This window comes from Euphorbia lathyris, chromosome 10, assembly GCF_963576675.1.
Source record: "Euphorbia lathyris chromosome 10, ddEupLath1.1, whole genome shotgun sequence".
NCBI lineage: Eukaryota > Viridiplantae > Streptophyta > Magnoliopsida > Malpighiales > Euphorbiaceae > Euphorbia > Euphorbia lathyris.
In genome coordinates, this window is record NC_088919.1 from 74,814,619 (window position 1) to 74,836,136 (window position 21,518).

Below are 21,518 nucleotides of genomic sequence, written 5' to 3' on the forward strand. Positions count from 1 at the left end.
TTTATGCTTGTTTTCCCTTCAAATAACGATTGACAATAATTACTCTGTTTACCTCCATTTTTTTCGAAATGAAATCCAATTATTTTTTCGTCTGGAAAACGGGTTTTCCAGATAGATACGCGTATCCAACTTCTAAATGTTACAAAAACAGCCCCAAAACGTATCCCAGAAGTTTTTAGGAGTTTCCGTATCCGATACGTGTCGGAAACGTGATAAGCAGGCATGTTGAAGTATTTGTACTTCATAGATTAGAACTGCATATACCCCGACATTGGTGGTTTTACTTTTTTAAGACGAGCGCAATATATCTTTCGTATTTAACTTACGTATTTAACTTACTTTTTTTTGCAACCGAGTGATTAATTTATTACATTTTAAGTAAGTTGAAAGGGCTAACTGGATATTTTATGGAAGTTGAGATGACTATCTAAACACTTAGAAAATTCAAAGGACCATCTTTTTGGACAGATTGTAGGCAATTTCAGAAATTTGCTGAGAATTGGGTAAAAACAAGAAACAAAAAACTGCCATATACACTGGCCTATTATTTGAATAAAATTTGACAAAAATAATAAGAATAAAAAAAATGGAATAAAATCTCAAGAATAGTGAACATTTTGACATTATTGGATATTTATACTAAAGATAAGTTGAACAACATATTTTGGCTAGAAATGTTTGATTAACCCTCTGAACTTTTAAAGTGTCTCAATAGCTCCCCAACTTGCATAAAAAGTTCAGATAGCTTCCTGAATTTATGCATAATATAATCAATTAACTACTAGATTGCAAAAAAAAAAAAAAAATCTGCATGCGGAATATGTGTTGCATACCCCGACCTTGGTCATTTTCTTTTTTTAAGTACATTAAAAATTAAGTTGTTACATGCTTAACTATAGAACTTATCTTCTCTAATATTAGAATTGCATACCCCCGACCTTGGTCATTTTCCTTTTTTAAAACGAATGCAATACATCTTCCGCATTTAATCAACCTTTTTGGACAGATTATAGGCGATTTCAGAAATTCGCCGAGAATTGGGTAAAAACTAGAAAGAAAAAAACTACCGTATACACTGGCCCATTATTTGAATAAAATTTGACATAAATAGTAAAAATTAAAAAATGGAATAAAATATCAAGAATAGTGAACATTTTGACATTATTTGATATTTGGGATAAGTACAAAAAAATGCGTGTGGTATACGCGTTTTGCGAACTCGAACATGTGGTATTTTTTTTTTCAAACAGAGGTACATGTTACACGCCGTTAGCAAACAGAGGCAAAATTGACTAACGGTGTTAAAATTCAAAGAGAAAAGAGTTAATTTGGTTCTTATATTTATTTATTTTATAAATTAACCCCCCTAATTATCTAATTATCACAAATAAACCCCAAAATCAAAAATAAAAATAAAAAATACCTTCTTCTTCTTCTTCCATTAGTTTCTTCTTCTTCTTCTTCTTCCATTAATAAGGAGAATAAAATATTTTTCTCTCTCTCTCTTCCTTCTGTCTCCTTCTTCCATGGTTCTTCTTCTTCTTCTTCTTCTTTTTCCAGATTTCGGAACTTAAAAAAATAGAAGAAAGAGAGGAAGGAGAAGAGAAGAGAAGAGAGAGGAAGAAGAAGAAGAAGAAGAAGAAATTAATGGAAGAAGAAGGTATTTTTTATTTTTATTTTTGATTTTGGGGTTTATTTGTGATAATTAGATAATTAGGGGGGTTAATTTATAAAATAAATAAATATAAGAACCAAATTAACTCTTTTCTCTTTGAATTTTAACACCGTTAGTCAATTTAGCCTCTGTTTGCTAATGGTTTGTAACACAGACCTCTGTTTGCAAAAAAAAATACCACAGGTTCGAGTTCGCAAAACGCGTATACCACATGCATTTTTTTTGTACTTATCCCTTGATATTTATACTAAAAATAAATTGAATGACAGATTTTGTCCGGAAATGTTTGATTGGCCCTCTGAACTTTTAAAGTGTCTTAACTCAACTTGTATAAAATGTTCAGATAGCTCCATGAACTTGCGGAAAATGTAATTAATTAATCATTCGGTTACAAAAAAATATACTGCATGCGGAAAATGCGGCGCCTCATAATGTTATTACATAGTACATTAAAAATGAAATTGTTACTTGATTAACTGTAGAATTTATCTTCTCTTATTAAGGCCCGATCTTGGTCGTTTTAATCTTTTAAAACGAGTGCAATACATTTTCCGCATTTAACTTAATTTTTTTGTAACTGAGTGATTAATTGATGGGACAATTATAAAACTGGCCCTATTTTATAACCCATTTATATTTTTAGCCTAGTTATCCAACTTTTTACAAATATAGGCAATTTGTAGAATTTGGACAACTTTACCCTTACTTTCCCCTTTCCTGTTTTTTCGCCCTAATCTATCAAACGGGGATGACTGCGACTGCGATAGACTCGATAGGAAGGAAGAGGAGGAAGACTGCGATAGGCGAACGGCCAACAGCGAACAGCAGCGACGGTGTAGGCGATCGGCAACGGCGAACGGCGAACAACCAACAACGTAGGCGAACGGCGTAGGCAAACGACGAACAGCAACGGCGAACGACGAATCTCGTTCCGGCAGTCTCGTTCCACCATGGGTAAGGGTAAGAAGGAATCTCAGAGCAAACGAAAGGTATGTTAGCTATTTCCCTAAATCAAATACCAAATCTTTTAGCGTGATTTACGGGTTGATTTTGGATAAAATAAATAAGTTTAATTACAAAAATAAAGTGTTTTTGATAAAATAAAGAAATAAAAATAAATCTCGTACTTTCAGTTTATTTTCCTCGTTTTTTATTAGTTTAGGAAATAAAAACGTCAAGCTAACTCGGCTCTCAAGATTTGTATTTCAGGTACGAGAAAGGAGCAAAAATTCACTCCATACGTGGGGCGTGAAACATGGTGTCGGTAATGATTGCCTTATCCGCAGAAGCCATGTGGAACTGATTCAGCATACGCGGGGCGTATGACACATGTCAGCAATAATTGGCCTAATCCTGAAAGTCAGACTGCATTGTCTCCCGGAGTCAACTCTCCATACGCAGGGCGTATCACCATATACGCGGGGCGTAAAAGGCAGTTCTTCAACATAAAAAGATCAGAGACTCATTTATGCGGGGCGTACTTCAGCTACGCACGGCGTAAAAGCACCAATTCAAGCATACGCGGGGCGTACAATCCTCTACGCAGGGCGTGTTTGAGACAATTAGACACGGAATTGGTCCACATGCAGGAGATTTCTGACGGGATGGGCATTTACGCGGGGCGTAGTCCAATTTACGCGGGGCGTATCATGGGATTTCTGCACCAAATTATGTTGCTCCATACTTGTGCTGTGTGAAATTACAGCATTGCCCTTGCTTGATGTCTATAAATAGATAGCTCTTGAACATTACTAGACACCAATTACATACTAGAGAGTTACACTATACTCTTTTCTTTCCTTGTAATTTAGATTCAGATTTTGTAAGTTCAACTCTCCCCCGCGAGAGCTTGTTCGTTGTTCCGGCGTTCCATTGACGTTTTGTTCCACCATTCGTCACCAAGCTCGAGAGTTCCACCTCCACGACCTAGGAGACAGCTTTGAGTCCGGTTAGCTAGTTCCAAGGGCGGATTCTCCCTTTTTACTTGCTAATTAGCTTGTACTCTTCCTATGTACTAGGCTTGGTTGTATTTCATCTAATCACTTTCCATATTTATAATTTATGATTTATAATCTCTATTTCCCTTTATGTGTTAATGTTTATTGCTTGTTTTGATATTGATAATTGATTATTGTGTAGGAGAACGCGATTACCGCCGCCATTCGGGCTATCTTTAGGGAGTTATATAGGTGTTGCCTTACCGGAAGTGACAAACCGGAAACCGTAGGAATTGACAAGCCACGGAACTTACGGGCCCTAGTTTCTAATTCCCCCGCATTAGACACGCCTTGACTAGGAATCACGTAGTCTAAGTGCTTCACGGGTCGGTTTTACTACACTTGGTCGTCTTTGCAAGAGTAAACTATTATCCGTATACATTTAGAGTCATTATTTATCATCGTTATAACTTATCATATTCATCCCACTTCATAGAGTTTTAGCTACATAAATCTGTGTCGCCAATAGTGAGGAATAGTGTGTAGTTGTGTCTTACTTAACCCCAAAGTAATTACCGCTTAAATAACATATGAAACCGAGTCGTCTAATACTTGTAATTATAAATCCCGTGGATTCGATACCCGGTCTTAACCGGATTATTACTTGATACGACGGGGTACACTTGCCCCTAAATAGTCGTAGTGTCTAGTAGAGCTAAGAACATTTAAAAGATCACATCCATATTCATAGCACACTCACCGCAATACACATTTAAGTCGTCATTAGAAAAGCTCTACACACCTAGATCCTACGCCCATCAAGTTTTTGGTGTCGTTGCCGGGGATTTATAATTTCTTGCAATATTAGACAAAAACGTTTTATTGTTAGTTTAAGCATTCCTTTTGTACAAATTGTTTATATCGACTTCTTTTTCTCTTTTTGTGAATAATTTATTTTGTTGTTATTAATGATCTTTTTCATGGTATGATGCCTTATAGTCGTCATTTGTGGGATGACCACAAGGATGACGGATGTTCGCAGTAACAATCACCCTCGCAACTCGATGTGGTAATCTCTATGCTTAAAGATATTCATGTGAGATTATGTAACACTGAGGTATTTTGTAGAAATTTGGGAAATCAAATCGCTAGATTGAAGTCTCGTATCGATTCAACCGCGGACGAATCAATTAGAGACGCTAATCCGGGTGATCAAAATGTGGTGCTCGAGTTAATTGAGCCTTCTCAAGAGAGCCCCCCAAATTCCGAAGGCCGCCTCAGTGGCGAGGAACCGGAAATCCTAATCGATGCGCCGGTTGCATGTGAACCCATGGAAAAGTATCCAAAGCTAGAAGAGTTTGAGGGTTATTCTAACTCGGAATATTTCACTCTTTTTGAACTACCAAAAGAGTCAAAAAGGGAGCAAACGAAACTCTTCAATAATTTCTGTAAATATAGTTTTTGGTTTTTGTTAAATTTTTTTGAAGCTAACAATCCGTTTTGTAGGTACGGATTGTTTATTCAAGAATTTGCATTCCTAACGCGAGTGGAAGCATACACCTAGGATAAAATGCTAAGTCGAGCTCACCGACTATAATGTAGCGCTTCTTGGGAGGCAACCCAAGCTCGAATAAAGTTTAATTTTGTCTTTAATTTACCTTTTAAGTTTTTGCATTTAAGTTATTACTGTGTGATTAATTATTTTTTCTTACATTTTATTAGGTGTTCGTGTAATTTTGTCGTTTCGGTGGGACGAGTTGGAAGAGAATTATAAGTATTGACGTTGAAAAAAATAAAACAAAAATGGAAAAAAATGAAAAAATTATTTTATTTTATTTTTATGTTATTTTATTTTTATTTTTTATATATAATATATTTATGTTGATTTTATAAAATTAAAAAAAAAATGCTGCTGGCCGCTGCGGCACGCGGGGCACGCGCCAGCGCTGCCGCAGCTCCAGGAGCTGCGGCACGCGGGGCGCGCACGGCAGCACGCTCCGCTCTGCCCAGCGCTGGCAGGCATCGATGGGCACCGCCGCCGTGTGACGCCCGCTGGCCGCAACGAGTTGAAATTGTGTTTTTATTTTTTCTTTCTTCTCTAATTTTTTTATATAATAAATATATCTATAAAAAAATAAAAAAAAAATAAAAATAATAATAAAAAAAATAAAAATAAAAATAATAAATATATATATATATATACATTAATAATCTTTCAATCCAAATTAAGTTTTAAATTTTAAATTTTAAATAAATGCCAACCGAGTTCGAGAGTTGATGCCTCGAACACTCCACAAGTCATTACTATCGGGAGCGGAACATGTCATATCCACCACCATCGGAAGATGTTTGAGGGAGTCTTCTCTACCTTACTCTTTTTCTTTACACTTTGTGCTTCAAATTTATTTCCCAATTTGGAACTTATTGCATTTTTAAGTGTGATGAGGGATAGGGTAGATACCCCTCTATCTTTCAAATTAAATTCTATCTTTCTTTTTGTTTTTGTTTTCTTTTGCGACGTCCTTGGAATAGACGTCATTTTAATAACGCGGAGGGCCATGCAACCCCGCACTCATCATTTGTTTTGCACTAACAAAAACAAAAATAAATAAAAATCAAATAAACAACAAAATAATTAAACTAATTTATTGATCCCTAAAATTCTTCCGACACACTACCCCCCTCGGAAATCAATTAAATGTTATGTTATTTGTCATTAAATAAAAAGACGTCGACACAAAGGATCGGTTTTAATAAGAAATTTTAGTCTTAATTTTGAAGTTTTAGAATTTATGCAAAGCCTAGATTCGTACCAAACAAAAGCATTGAGTCCTGACCCACATGTCATCTCCATAATGAAACTTGAAAAGGCAATAAAAACGGGATGTTTGAGAATTTAGCGAAAACTTGATAGTACACAATTTGAACCCGAATCTTTGTGAGGTATATTTGAGCCTAAAAGAGTTCGTACGAGAACTCTAATTCTTTCACAATTTTTCGAGAGCTTTGACTTCACTCGACTCATAGAATTTGCATCTAATACCGGGTTAAGTACACTTATTGTGGTAAAAAGGCAATAGATGATAAACCGAACTCACTTAGGCTAATTTTTCTTAATTTATTTTTCTCGTTTTCATTAAACATTAGGAAACCCCCTCGAGCCTATGAACCAATTTTTTTGTTAATACCCTCTTAACATTTAACCCTTTTTCCTCTTGTTCAAATTACTGACATAATCAAGTTGCACCCGAATTACCCGAAATAAGTCACGACCTTAGCAAATGAGCACCATTAGCTCTCAAAATATTGTTTTTGTGCCTCTATCAAAACAAAGGATACAATAAATAATAAGGCATTCTCAAAGCTCCACCCGAGCAATTTTGAAGTACGTCTTGTAAAATTTGCCAAGACCAAAATAACAAATGATACGGTGCAATCACAAAACGGTATTTTTGAATTCGAGTTTCTTTAAACTGACCACTAAAGTAGCCATCCACATTACAACCCCCCTCCGGGTTCATTTTTAATATTGTCTAACCATATTTTAGGAGGAAAAACCCGGATAAAAATGCAAATTCAACGTGATCTTGAGTAAGTGCAAAGAAGAGTGCTAAAACACCGACCCACCTAAAATTGAGCGTAAGAGCGAAATCCCTTGGTGAGGTACTATCGGGTTCTCAAAAGGTAATCAACCCTCGTTAATATTGCCTATTAAATCTTGATCATGGAGGTTTCAAACAAGTTTTTGTACTCAATTGTTTGCGTAGGTACTTACCGAACCCTTTGCACAAAACCATAACTTTGAAATCACGCACTTGGCAAAACCAACCTTCGGTTTGTTTCTTAATTTTCTCAATCCCTTGTCTTTCGTTTTCTTTTACTTGAGGACAAGAAAACTTTAAAGTCCGAGGAGGTTTGATAGGGGTATTTTACCCCTATCTTTTAGCGTGATTTACGGGTTGATTTTGGATAAAATAAATAAGTTTAATTACAAAAATAAAGTGTTTTTGATAAAATAAAAAAATAAAAATAAATCTCGTACTTTCAGTTTATTTTCCTCATTTTTGATTAGTTTAGGAAATAAAAACGTCAAGCTAACTCGGCTCTCAAGATTTGTATTTCAGGTACGAGAAAGGAGCAAAAATCCACTCCATACGCGGGGCATATAATCCCCTACGCGGGGCGTGAAACATGGTGTCGGTAATGATTGCCTTATCCGCAGAAGCCATGTGGAACTGACTCAGCATAAACGGGGCGTATGCCACTCTACGCGGGGCGTATGACACATGTCGGCAATAATTGGCCTAATCTTGAAAGTCAGACTGCATTGTCTCCCGGAGTCAACTCTCCATACGCAGGGCGTATCACCATATACGCGGGGCGTAAAAGGCAGTTCTTCAACATAAAAAGATCAGAGACTCATTTACGCGGGGCGTACTTCAGCTACGCACGGCGTAAAAGCACCAATTCAAGCAATAAAACTTCAGAGACTCAAACACGCGGGGCGTACAATCCTCTACGCAGGGCGTGTTTGAGACAATTAGACACGGAATTGGTCCACATGCAGGAGATTTCTGACGGGATGGGCATTTACACGGGGCGTATCATGGGATTTTTGCACCAAATTATGTTGCTCCATACTTGTGCTGTGTGAAATTACAACATTGCCCTTGCTTGATGTCTATAAATAGATAGCTCTTGAACATTACTAGACACCAATTACATACTAGAGAGCTACACTATACTCTTTTCTTTCCTTGTAATTTAGATTCAGATTTTGTAAGTTCAACTCTCCCCCTCGAGAGCTTGTTCGTTGTTCCGGCGTTCCATTGACGTTCTGTTCCACCATTCGTCACCAAGCTCGAGAGTTCCACCTCCACGACCTAGGAGACGGCTTTGAGTCCGGTTAGCTAGTTCTAAGGGCGGATTCTCCCTTTTTACTTGCTAATTAGCTTGTACTCTTCCTATGTACTAGGCTTGGTTGTATTTCATCTAATCACTTTCCATATTTATAATTTATGATTTATAATCTCTATTTCCCTTTATGTGTTAATGTTTATTGCTTGTTTTGATATTGATAATTGATTATTGTGTAGGAGAACGCGATTACCGCCGCCATTCGGGCTATCTTTAGGGAGTTATATAGGTGTTGCCTTACCGGAAGTGACAAACCGGAAACCGTAGGAATTGACAAGCCACGGAACTTACGGGCCCTAGTTTCTAATTCCCCCGCATTAGACACGCCTTGACTAGGAATCACGTAGTCTAAGTGCTTCACAGGTCGGTTTTACTACACTTGGTCGTCTTTGCAAGACTAAACTATTATCCGTATACATTTAGAGTCATTATTTATCATGGTTATAACTTATCATATTCATCCCACTTCATAGAGTTTTAGCTACATAAATCTGTGTCGCCAATAGTGAGGAATAGTGTGTAATTGTGTCTTACTTAACCCCAAAGTAATTACCGCTTAAATAACATACGAAACCGAGTCGTCTAATACTTGTAATTATAAATCCCGTGGATTCGATACCCGGTCTTAACCGGATTATTACTTGATACGACGGGGTACACTTGCCCCTAAATAGTCGTAGTGTCTAGTAGAGCTAAGAACATTTAAAAGATCACATCCATATTCATAGCACACTCACCGCAATACACATTTAAGTCGTCATTAGAAAAGCTCTACACACCTAGATCCTACGCCCATCAGACACTGCTTCCTAAGAGAGTCTGTCGCACCCTGAAAAAATGCAACAAAGGCGACAAACTTATACTAAGAGAGAGTGTCGCACCCTAAAAAATGCGACAGGTACGACATGCTCATATTTCAGGATTCTGTCGCACCGTTAAAAAATACGACAAATGCGACAACATTAAACCACCAGGCCATTGTCGCACTATTTCGTGGTGCGACAGATACGACAAAGTCTGAAATCCCACAAAAACGTTCACGATAAATCTGAAAAAATACAGAGTTTCAATAAGTTGAATGGATCCGAAATGCATAACCCTAGACTATTTTCGTTTGTATTTGACATATACATCTTATATACATCATATTAAACACATATGATATTGTATTGAGATTAAAATTGAAATCTAGGTCAAACCCAACACCATACTTACATGAATAAACAAAGCTTTAGCTCTTGGATTGTTCACTTGATTGTTGTTCACTTGATTGTTGTATAAAGTGTTGTAAAAAATAGAAAAAAAAAAGAAGAGAAGAAGAAAAGTGTGGAGCAAGTGTGATGAATGAGTAATGGTGAATGTGTTTGATGGGGAAGAAGGGGAATAAGGAAGACAAGGGTATTTTTGTCCAAATACAATGAAACTGCCTAGATTTATAAAAAGTTGTAGAACTAGGCTAAAAACGTAAATGGGTTTTAAAATAGAGCTAGTTTTGTAATTGTCCCATTAATTGATTACATTTTATGCAAGTTGAAAGGGCAATCTAGACACTTTTAAATTTCAAAGCGCCAAACAAACAAGCTTTTTAGAGATTATAGGCAATTTCAGAAATTTGCAAAGATTGGCTAAAAACTGGAAAGAAAAAGACTGCCATATACACTGGCCCATTATTTGAATAAAATTTGACAAAAAATAGTAAAAATGGAATAAAATCTCAAGAATAGTGAAATGTTTTACATTATTTGATATTTATACCAAAAATAAATTGAATGACAGATTTTGTTGGATTTTCGTAAGATTTATTCTTAAAATTGAAGTGATTATCCACAACTCTATATATATATCTTCTATCCCACCATTTCATCAGAGTATTAGAAATGGCTTCCTTCGCTAAAGTTTTTATCCTGCTCCTCATTCTCTCAGGTATTTTCTTCTCATTTTCTCCGGTATATTTAGTCCGTAATTTATCGATGACATCTTGCGACTGTGTAGTATTTCTCGCAAAGTTTACGACTAAATGGTAAAAATAGTTATTGACCAGTTACCAACCAGCAAGAAATTCCGTCCTTAACTCATGAAATTCAGTCAGTACTACGTTTAAGGATGGAATTACGACTGGATTTTTGGTCCCTAACTAATGTTTTTCTTGTAGGTGTATTGTTTTTCCTTTTTTTAATAATATAATATTAATTAATTATATTTAAAATAAAAATATAATATATGAGCGTTGATTGATGCAGCATCCGGGTTAACAGTGGTGCAAGGAGAAGATTGCGTAGAAAAGGGAGGTGAATATACGAGCGAGGAAGAATGCGTGAAAGTTTGTGACCACCAGTGTTTTTACCGTAAAAGTACAGCCCATGGCACATGCCTCAGTATACATCGCATCGTCTTTACTTGCTTGTGTTTTTCGCCATGTGATTGATAATATCTTAACACCAAATTAATAAAACAGTAATTGCATTTTGAATTATTTCATTGTTTGTTTTTCATTTTCATTGTTTATTGCAGTAAAATGTGCAGAAACATACGGTGTTTATTGCATTTCTTACACAACATCCACAAGCCACAACATTATATATATGGACATGAATCGGATCTGATTGCTTGATGATCATATCATTATTGACACAAAAACAAGCCTGAAGCTCTGACTAAAATTCAAATCGAGTGTTGCTCTGACTTTGTTGTTGCATAATTAAGATAAATGGATTGCTAAATACCGTCTCCATTTTATTTATTACGGCTTCCATTTGGAATTTTTTGGGCTTTTCATAATTTTAATAAAAAACTGAAAATTCTCTCTCCAAAATCATAAACTCCAACAACAATAATTGAAATTATGAAAATAATTGATGCGTGACAACCCGAAAACCCCGAAAATGGATGATTACAAGTCGGAAACATTAAAATTTGCGTTCTTTCATCAAAATAATGCATATTTTTTGTGACGATTTTGCATTTTTCGTCACAAAAAATTTGACGATTTTTCATAATTTTCGGGAGATTCATCTGCCTAGGCATAAAACAGACGGATTCTCTAAAAAATGGCGGTCTGGTTTACTACATGTCCCCGCTAATTAAGCGAGGGTCCGGGGAGGGATCCCACCACAAGGGTGTACTGGGGCAAGGCTTCCCTTGCCAATTTTTTGGCAAGTGGCCGCTCCTAAGACTCGAACCTGTGACCTCTGGTCACACGACAACAACGTTTACAGCAGAATTAAGGGAAAGTGATCGAAATTAAGAGAAACTCAAATAATTGATTGATTAGGCTAAACGATCATGAGATGAAAGTTTTCATGAATTATTTCGTTTATTCCAAATCATTGTTACGGAAAAAATAAACCAACTAAATCAATAATATTAATTTGTAATGTTATAAAATCACATTCAAATGTAAATATACAAAAAAAAAGAACTAGTTTAAATTTGGACAAAGGACTATACTGAATGAATTGAAAAGTTTATTTGGACAAGAAATTAAAAGAAAGAGAAAAACATTGTATTTAGGACTAAAGTGAATAAAATATAGAGTCTGAAAATAGAGACTAAAATGAATAAAATAAAAGTTCCAAATTAAGGACTAAAATGAATAAAAAAAAAGTATTAAATTAAAATATAAAATGAATAAAAATGAAAGTTTTTTTATAACTATGGCAGTTAAAAGATTATATTAGAGATTAAAATGAATAAGAAAAGTAAATTATTAAATTTGGATTAAAAATGAAGAAGAATATGCCACAACGAATAAAAATAAAGTTTATTACATTAGAGATTAAAACGAACAGAAAATAAAGTTTTTTTTATAACTATTTGTACTCAAACGACCATGAGATGAAAGTTATCTTGAATTGTTTCATTTAGAGATTAAATTGATTTTTTAAATTAGTACTATTTAGAGGTTTAACCTAGGCCCCGTTTGTTTGAGGGAAAATATTGTGTTTTGGAAAATTTATTGCTATTTGGAGGGTAAACGACGTCGTTTTGGTCATATCTATTTTAAAAAAAAGAAACATATAGAAATGGCTAAAATGCCCTTCCATATGTTTCATGTTGATGGAGAAGAAGACCTACAGGTCTTCTTCTCCAGCCGCCATGGCTAGAGGGGCTTCAGCCATGGCGGCCCCTGGCAAAGCCAAGGTGGAAAACCCCACTCTTAGTATATAGAGTAAAAACACAGAAATCACTTCCTTTTTGGAGTAAATAGCTACAATAAATGATATATATATATATATATATGAGGTTCAAAGTTTATTTGTTTGTAAATCGGTCAAAGATTGGTTATCACATTTAATGTCATATGAGTTAAGAATGACTATCCACTCTTAGTATATAGGGTAATTTACAAAGTCAGAATTCACTTCCTTTTTAGAGTAAATAGCTACAATAAATGAAGGGAAAATTACAACAAAATTCAAATTTTAAAACTTATTTATAATTTTGTCAATCATTTTTTTCAGTTATATCAAGTATAAAAATATGGCAGTTAAAAGAAGTTCTTTCAATATTTTCTCACGACTATTTCACCAGTTAAAAAGTTATTTTGATATTTACAGTATAAATACTTATATTTTTTGACATATTAAAAATTAAATCACCATCATTAATAAAACAATAATATTATTGATATATATGATTTTCATGTAAAGAACCCTTAAATGAATATTTATATGTTTTTTTTGAAAAAGAGTAATTATTTCACTAGGTAAATAATTCAAATTACAAAGTTAGTGGTAATGAGATTTTAGAAATATAATGAGCTAATTTTAAAACTTAGCAATTAGAAAATCACTTTATTATGATAGTTTTTTTTTCTTAATATATGATTTACACTCTAAACTAGTTTAAAAAGCTTAATTGACATTTTAAACTTTCAAAGTATTTCGATAAACTTGCTTAAAATTTCCAGATAGCCTCATCAACTTGCTTAAAATATGATTAATTAAATACTGGTTGGAAAGACGCAAGATGCATGTGTAAGGTTTCTTGAACGCGCCTTGAATTGTTGTTACATAATTTACAAAATATATTGAAAGATATTAAAAACGAATTTCTTTCTTACTCAACTATATAGAACTTTTCCTCTCCTATATTAGAACATCATACATTGACCTTGGTCGTTTTACTTTTCCAAAACGCATCAACATACTTGCTACGTGCAACTAATTACTTATTTGCAACTTACTTCTGTTTAGCTTTTTTTTAGGAAACCATTTTTTCATACTATTGTTTGTGTCTATCGTAACCGAAGTTTCTCACTCCTTCGATACATTACAGTCAACCAACTTTCTCAAACACCATTTCTTTATCCACTTCCATTACCTCTTTAGTGGTATTTTTCGGTGACCAAGGAATTCTCAAACCCGTCGATTCCTTCTTTGATTTGACTACTTATAATTTAAACAAAAACTTTGCATATAATTAAATCCTTGAACTTTTAGAGTTTTAAAGATTGAGCCTCCGCTATTTTTTTTTCCCAGATTAAGTCTTTGAACTTTCACGATTTTAAGAATTAAGCTATTGTCTTTCAAATTTCACACACATTTGGCTCCATAATAACAACTTCATAGTAAGCATTAATGAAGGGTTCAATGTGCATGAAAATTAAATATTAGTAATCAAACCTTAAAAGCTTAAAATTTTGGGGGTATAATCCGGTGTTTTGATATTTATTTACGTAATCATCTTATTAATATCCAACCATTCAAGAAATTGAAATGAAAAATGAAAATTAAAAGATTCATAGAGATGGCCTTTTAATTGTACCTTTAAACAATATTATTTGAATTAATTTAGAATTATAATTCTAAACTCATATATAAAAAGAGATAATAAAAAATACATCATTATTGACGTTATATATAAATATCTTATATTAGCTAACTAATAAAAAAATTGAGTCTTTCGAATTCATGCTCGTTTTTATTAGGCCTAATACACAAATAACCCCCTAAACTTGTCCAAATATTGCAACTGTCCCCTCCAACTTTCAATTGTAACAACTTACCCCTCAAACTTGTCCAATTGTAACAACTTACCCCTTAAACTTATCCAATTGTAAAACACAACCCCAAATTGCTGACATGGACTGCAATTGAAGAAACACGTGAAATACAAAATCTGCAACGCTCGTGGAGTACGATAATCAGATCTTTGGCATGATACGAATCCGAGGAAACTTTTTTATGGTTGCTTCAAATACGGGGTAAAAAAGTTCTCAATTTGGGGTTATGTTTTACAATTGGACAAGTTTAAGGGGTAAGTTGTTACAATTGAAAGTTGAGGGGGGCAGTTGCAATATTTGGACAAGTTCAGGGGTTATTTGTGTATTAGGCCTTTTTATTATTATAAGAAAAAAAAATCACATTTCAGCTCTTGATGTCAAAATGCCGAGTCCAAGTCCAGTTCAAACCATTGTTAATATAGATGGTCTTGGATCCGAGTGATGGAATTAAAAATCAAACGCCAAGCCCAAACTGAATAAACCCACATACATAAAGAATAAATATTTTTTAGTAATAAAAATACAAATTTATACTTAAATATAAATATATAAACTTAACAAATAATATTAAGGAAAAAAGCATAATCAATTATTTTTCCACATTGAGCCCTTGATCATTGATTTTGTTATGGATTTGACCCTTATTTAACTTTTTCGCCGAGTTTGAAAGACGAGAACCGTTTTGACGATTCTAAACACAATATAAAAAAATAATTGATCAGGTGCTTAATCTTTAAAACATGTAAAATTCAGGAGCTTATTTATGTTTTTTTGCCTAATATTAATAAGGTGGGTGAAGTTGAGCCATCAATTTTTATAAATCTCAAACATGACATAAAATTAGGCAGGTCTTGGCAAGTCTGAACCGACCCTAATATTAATTTTTCTTATCAAAACATGGTCCATTAGACACGGACTTGAACAAACCGAATAAATACTCGAACCCATAAACAGGTCTAGGTCTAAAATAGATACTAGATCTAAGATGGATAAATTAGACTACCAATACTATACTAGTTGTCATATATAACTAGCAAAATTAAAGCCTAAAATATAGAAAGTGAAATTAAGGCATGTGCTTTATCAAATAAAACATTAAGTGGTTTTACATTTTTTACAGATCAGTACCTGTATTTGGTAAAATTTTCATTTTTCTAAATTTGGTCGATAATGACCTCAAATTGAAATTTTTGAAGAATTAAAGTAATTACTATGGATCCACATTTTTTATTTTTCAAAATCTTCATTTTTGGAGTTTTCTCTCTTTAAACATTAACTTTCTCTCTCATAAAAAAAACACCTAAATGACCTCAAACCTAAAAAGTTAAAGAATTAAAGTTGGTTAAAGTATCATTTAATTCTTGAATTTTTTTTATTTTGATGTTGTTATCGGCCAAATTTGGAAAAATAAAATTTTTATCAACCACATAATCTACAAAAGATGTGAAACTACATGATTTTATTTGAACTTAATATTTTTTTTTTGGGTAAGCCACTCAAAAAGAAAAGATTAAAATTTAGAGTCCGTTTGGTTTATTTATCCATCTGTATTCAAAATTTATTTCATAATTTGTCCATTAACACCAACGGTAAAGTATATATAAAAAAATTGGTTTGCCCAATTTGCAAACATAGACCCGTAGTTAGAAACTTGCAAACAATAATTATGGTCTGTGCACTTTGCAGTTAAAGATTTGCGAGTCAATTTTTCGATCAAAAAATACTTGTGGTTTACACTTATTTTTTTTTTGGAAAAAAGGCATAATTAAACCCTTGAACTTTACCTGTTTTAAGGATCAAGCCTTGATCAATTATTTTCCACATTGAGCCCCTAATCATTGATTTTGTTATGGATTTGGTCCTTATTTAACTCTTCCATCGAGTTTTATGAGATGAAAAGATCGATTTGGTGATTCTAATGTTGAAAGTCACAAAGTGGGAGATGAGAAAATCGAGTTCGGAAGAATATACTCGAAATTAATTTCTACAATTTCGTTTTAGTTTTTAATTTTTATCTCTTCTAGTAAAGGAATTCTTATTTTTATTTGTCCATGTCAACAAGTCAAATCACCCTAACGATGTATGCAGTCCAAACTCGATGAAAAAGTTAAATAAAGGTATAATCCATAATAGAATCAATGATTAAGGGCTCAATGTGGACAGATAAATGATCAGAAGTTTAATCCTTAAAACAACAAAAATTCAAGGGCTTAATTATGTTTTTTTTTAATCGAGCCTTATTTGTGGGGTAATTTTTCAAATTCGGATCTTTTAATTATTCCAAATAACACTTTTTAGATAAAATAGACACGATGATAAATTTCGATGAAATATCTTAGTTTTGTAGATTGTATAAACCATAGACGCAATTTGTAAGCTTTTAAATCACGGAACTTGTTGAAAACGAAGCTAAATAAAACAGAAATTAATCAAGCAAAGATCAAACACAAGGACTTGTTAACGAAGTTCGGCAATTTTGAATTGCATACGTCTCAGGGAGCGATGAGCGGTTTTCTTATTGATCGTGTACCTGAAAGATACAGTTTTTACATGTATTTATAATGCGTAATACAAATTACCGAAATACCCCTGTACCATACTCATTCGGCTCTGTTCCACTCGATGCGCTCCGCTCCACTCCGGGATAAGCCCCTTTGGTATTATGAACCATATACAACAGAACTACATTTGCAGAAAAAAAAATCATATCACAATGTTTTTGACACTAACAATAATACAACTTCTAAGTTTTTCGTTCTCTACTAATTACCTCACATGCTCTACCTTTAAAGAGCTCAGTAGAGAATTCAAAAAGCTCGGAACGAGTTCCGGGGACTGGACGTAGGCGGAGACGTCGAACCAGGATAAGTCTGCTGAGTAATATCTTTCTAACCCTTAAACTCCTTTAATATATATTGCTTGCTATAAAACTGACTAAGTAAAGAACTCACGCTGAGTTAAGTCTACTAAGAAGCCGAGTTCAGGAATAGACTCTAAGTGCTAATTCCTGACTCAGGTAAAGAAGCAGACTTAGTCACAAGTTGACTAAGCTTGTGTCTTGAATCTACTTAGTTGACGCTGTGTAAACCTTTTCATTAGAAAAGAAGTCAGCCTTAACGGATAAAATTTTAAATAGTTCCTATCCCCCCCCCCCTTGGAACTAACTTGTCACGTTATAAGGGACCAACAAGTGGTATCAGAGCTTGAAAGCTCACTGTGCAAGGTTTAACTACCTTGAGCTGATCCCCACTATGGCTGAGAACAGCACTCGGTTTCTCCCAGGAAATCTGACAACTCAGATTTTACCTGAGGGTCTGTCCATAACTCGGCCTCCTCTATTCTTCGGGTCTAACTATACATTTTGGAAGAATAGAATGAAGAATTTCATCCAGGCAACAAATATGAGTGCATGGCTATCTATAGTCCAAGGCCCATTTGTTCCTGTTGAAACTATTGATGTCCAAATGGTTGTCAAAGCTGAGACTAAATGGACAGAGGATGATCTCAAGAAGCTACAAAATCATGCTTCGGCTATAAACATGCTTCACTGTGCTTTAGATGTTGCAGAATACAACAAGATTTCAGGTTGTGAGTCAGCGCATGAGATTTGGAAGAAGTTGGAGGTCACCTATGAAGGAACCAACAAGGTGAAGGAATCCAAAGTCAACCAGCACATGAGGTTGTACGAGTTGCTTGAAATGAATGATGATGAAGGAATCTCTGACATGAACGCAAGGTTCACAAACATAATCAACGAGCTCAAGAGACTTGGAAAGATCTTCACTGAGGAAGAGCAAGTCAAGAAGATTCTTAGGAGTCTTCCTAAAAGCTGGCAAGCAAAGAAAACTGCTATTGAGGAAGCTCAAGACTTAACCACCTACAAGTATGATGAACTAATTGGCTCGCTGCTGACCCACGAGATATCAATGAAGAATTTTGAGGTGAAGGAAAAGTCTGAAGACAAGAAGCAAAAGTCTCTTGTCATGAAAGCTGACTCCACTGATGGGAGCTCAACAGACGATGAAGAAATGGCTATGTTCACTAGAAAGATGAAAAGGCTGTTCAGAAAGAATGACAAATATTCTAAGAAGCCTTACAAGAAGTTTGATAAGTACAAAGCTGAGTCCAGCGACAGGAAGTACAAGAAGGACAGCTCAAAGCCCGTTACATGCTTTGAATGTCATCAAACTGGCCATATCAAGTCAAGCTGTCCCACGCTGAGGAAAGAAAGAAAGAACAACAAGAAAGCAATGGTGGCAACTTGGAGCGACAGTGATGAGTCTTCATCATCAGAAGCTGATGCCACTAAGTCAGCAAAGATTTGTTTCATGGCTGATGAACTTGCTGAGCCATGTGTTTCTGAGCATGTTGTCCCCTCCATTGCATCTGACGATGAGGAACACTCAACTGAGGTATTATCACTACCCTTGCTCAGAAATGAAATGGTTAATGCCCTGAGTGACCTCTACACACTTGTCAAAAAGTGTAATAAAAAGGTTAGAGCACTCAGCAGGCAATGTGATGAGGTTGAGGAGGTCAAACTGAGTGACCTTCGATATATTCTCCAGGACACCTCAATTTTGCATAGTAATGTAGAAATTATGCAAAAGTTTGTCTCTGAGGTCCAATCAGATTCTAAGAAACTGAGAAAGGATGTCACATCAATTCAGAACCAACTTAAGGTTCCGAATAAAAGAAATATTCCTCTGAACACTGAGTACCGAAGTACTAGTCAACAAAGATGGAATCCTTAGTGAAATGTCCAGTGTGACTTCTGTGGAAAGAAAGGACACACCACAAAGGTGTGCTGGCACGCTCAACACTGGGGTGCTGATCAGTCAGTGAGACATACTAAACGGAAGGTCATCTGTGACTTATGTGGAAAGAATGGACACACTTTCCAAGTATGTCGTCATAAAATGAAATATGATGCTTTACCTGTTGAACCTAACAAGCAAGGACCCAAAAAGAATTGGGTACCTAAAAGCAACTAGCTATATTGCAGGTAAGCCTGAGGTGTGCTGAGAAGTCAAAGATGTGGTACATTGACAGCGCATGCTCGAGGCATATGACTGGTGAGGAAACTCAGTTCATCACGTTTGTGCGTAAACGAGGAGAAAGTGTAAGTTTTGGAGACAACAAGAAGGGTAAGATAGTAGGGTCAGGAACCATTCGTGGTAATCCTACTATTGAATCAGTCTCCCTAGTCAGCAAACTCAAATATAACTTACTCAGCGTAGCTCAGCTATGTGACAATGGGAGAAAAGTTATATTTGATGACACTGGATGTAAAATATTCGAGGGTAAAACAAATGAGTTAATTTTAACTGCCCCTCGTATTGATAATGTCTTTATGCTGAACCTAGAAAAGAAGTTTTCAAAAACTGTATGCTTAGTATCAAAGGAAGAAAATTCATGGCTATGGCACAGGAGACTTGGTCATGTAAGCATGGATCTCCTGGCCAAATTAGCAAGAAAGCAATTGGTTGAGGGACTGTCAGAACTTAAGTTTGAAAAAGATCAATTATGCCACGCTTGCCAAGCTGGAAAACAAACCAAACAATCTTTTCATAGTAGAAACATTGTCTCAACTAAGCGTCCATTAGAGTTGCTACACTTGGATCTCTTCGGTCCAGTCCAGCCGTTGAGCTTGGGTGGAAGAAGATTTTCCTTGGTCATTGTAGATGACTTTTCTCGGTACACATGGATCATCTTACTGAGTAGCAAGGATGAAACCTTTGAGACGTTTTCAAATTTAGTAAGAAAACTTGAAAATGATAAAGACCTTAAGTTAGCTCACATCCGAAGTGATAATGATGGAGAATTCAAGAACCAACAGTTTGTTGAATTCTGTGAAACCAACGGCATTGACCATAATTTTTCTTCTCCTAGAACACCTCAACAAAATGGGGTTGTTGAAAGGAAAAACAGAACCTTGGTTGAAATAGCCAGGACAATGCTAAGTGAGCATAGGCTTCCAAAGTACTTTTGGGGAGAAGTTGTTAACACAGCGTGCTACATTCTTAATAGGGCTCTAGTTAGACCTATACTAAAGAAGACCCCCTACGAACTTTGGAAAGGACGAAAGCCCAACATTGGATACTTTCGTGCCTTTGGTTGTAAATGCTTTATCTTGAATACTAAAGACAGCCTAGCTAAGTTTGACTCTAAAGCTGACGAAGCTATCTTTTTGGGCTACTCAACAAACAGCAAAGCATACAGAGTTTTCAATAAACGAACTCAGGTCTTAAAAGAGTCAGTACACGTTGAGTTCGATGAAACTAACCCTGCAGGAAGAGACATGCAGCTGACTGAGGATGATCCACACTCAGCTCCCGCTGACCAAGAAACAGCCGCTGAGTCATTGCCTCAAGGGCTGACCAAAGGTAAAAGTGAAACTTAAATTACTTTCACTGACCAATCTACACCTGCAGAGATTGTTGAAACACAACCAGCACAAGACATCAATCTACCAAAGGAGATTAGAATACCAAAAGGTCACTCAGAGAGTGCCATTCTTGATGCCGTTGAGAACACCCTGATGATGAGGAATCAACTCAGGAGATACCTCAGCAACGTAGCATTCGTCTCAATCCAGGAACCAAAGAATTTCGTTGAAGCTGAGTATGATGAATTCTGGATGAATGCAATGCAAGAAGAACTTGATCAGTTTAGAAAAAATGAAGTATGGGACTTAGTGCAAAACCAAGAAGCCAGAAGACCATAGGAACAAGATGGGTCTTCCGCAACAACCTGGATGAACAAGGGAACGTGGTCAGAAACAAAGCAAGACTTGTAGCTCAGGGCTACAGTCAGCAAGAAGGTATTGACTACGGTGAGACCTTTGCCCCAGTGGCAAGGCTAGAGGCTATTAGAATTTTATGTGCATATGCAAACTATATGAACTTTAAACTGTTTCAAATGGATGTTAAGAGTGCATTCCTTAATGGAGTTATAAACGAGGAAGTTTATGTTAATCAACCTC

At 35.3% G+C, this 21,518-nt stretch overlaps 1 long non-coding RNA gene across 1 annotated transcript; it reads left to right on the forward strand.

Moving 5' to 3' along the window:
- The first annotated feature begins 10,414 nt into the window (after positions 1 to 10,414).
- LOC136208512 (uncharacterized) lies at positions 10,415 to 10,999 on the forward strand. Its single transcript, XR_010677188.1, has 2 exons — positions 10,415 to 10,452; positions 10,770 to 10,999. It is a non-coding gene; the product is annotated as an uncharacterized lncRNA (long non-coding RNA).
- The last annotated feature ends 10,519 nt before the right edge of the window (positions 11,000 to 21,518 follow it).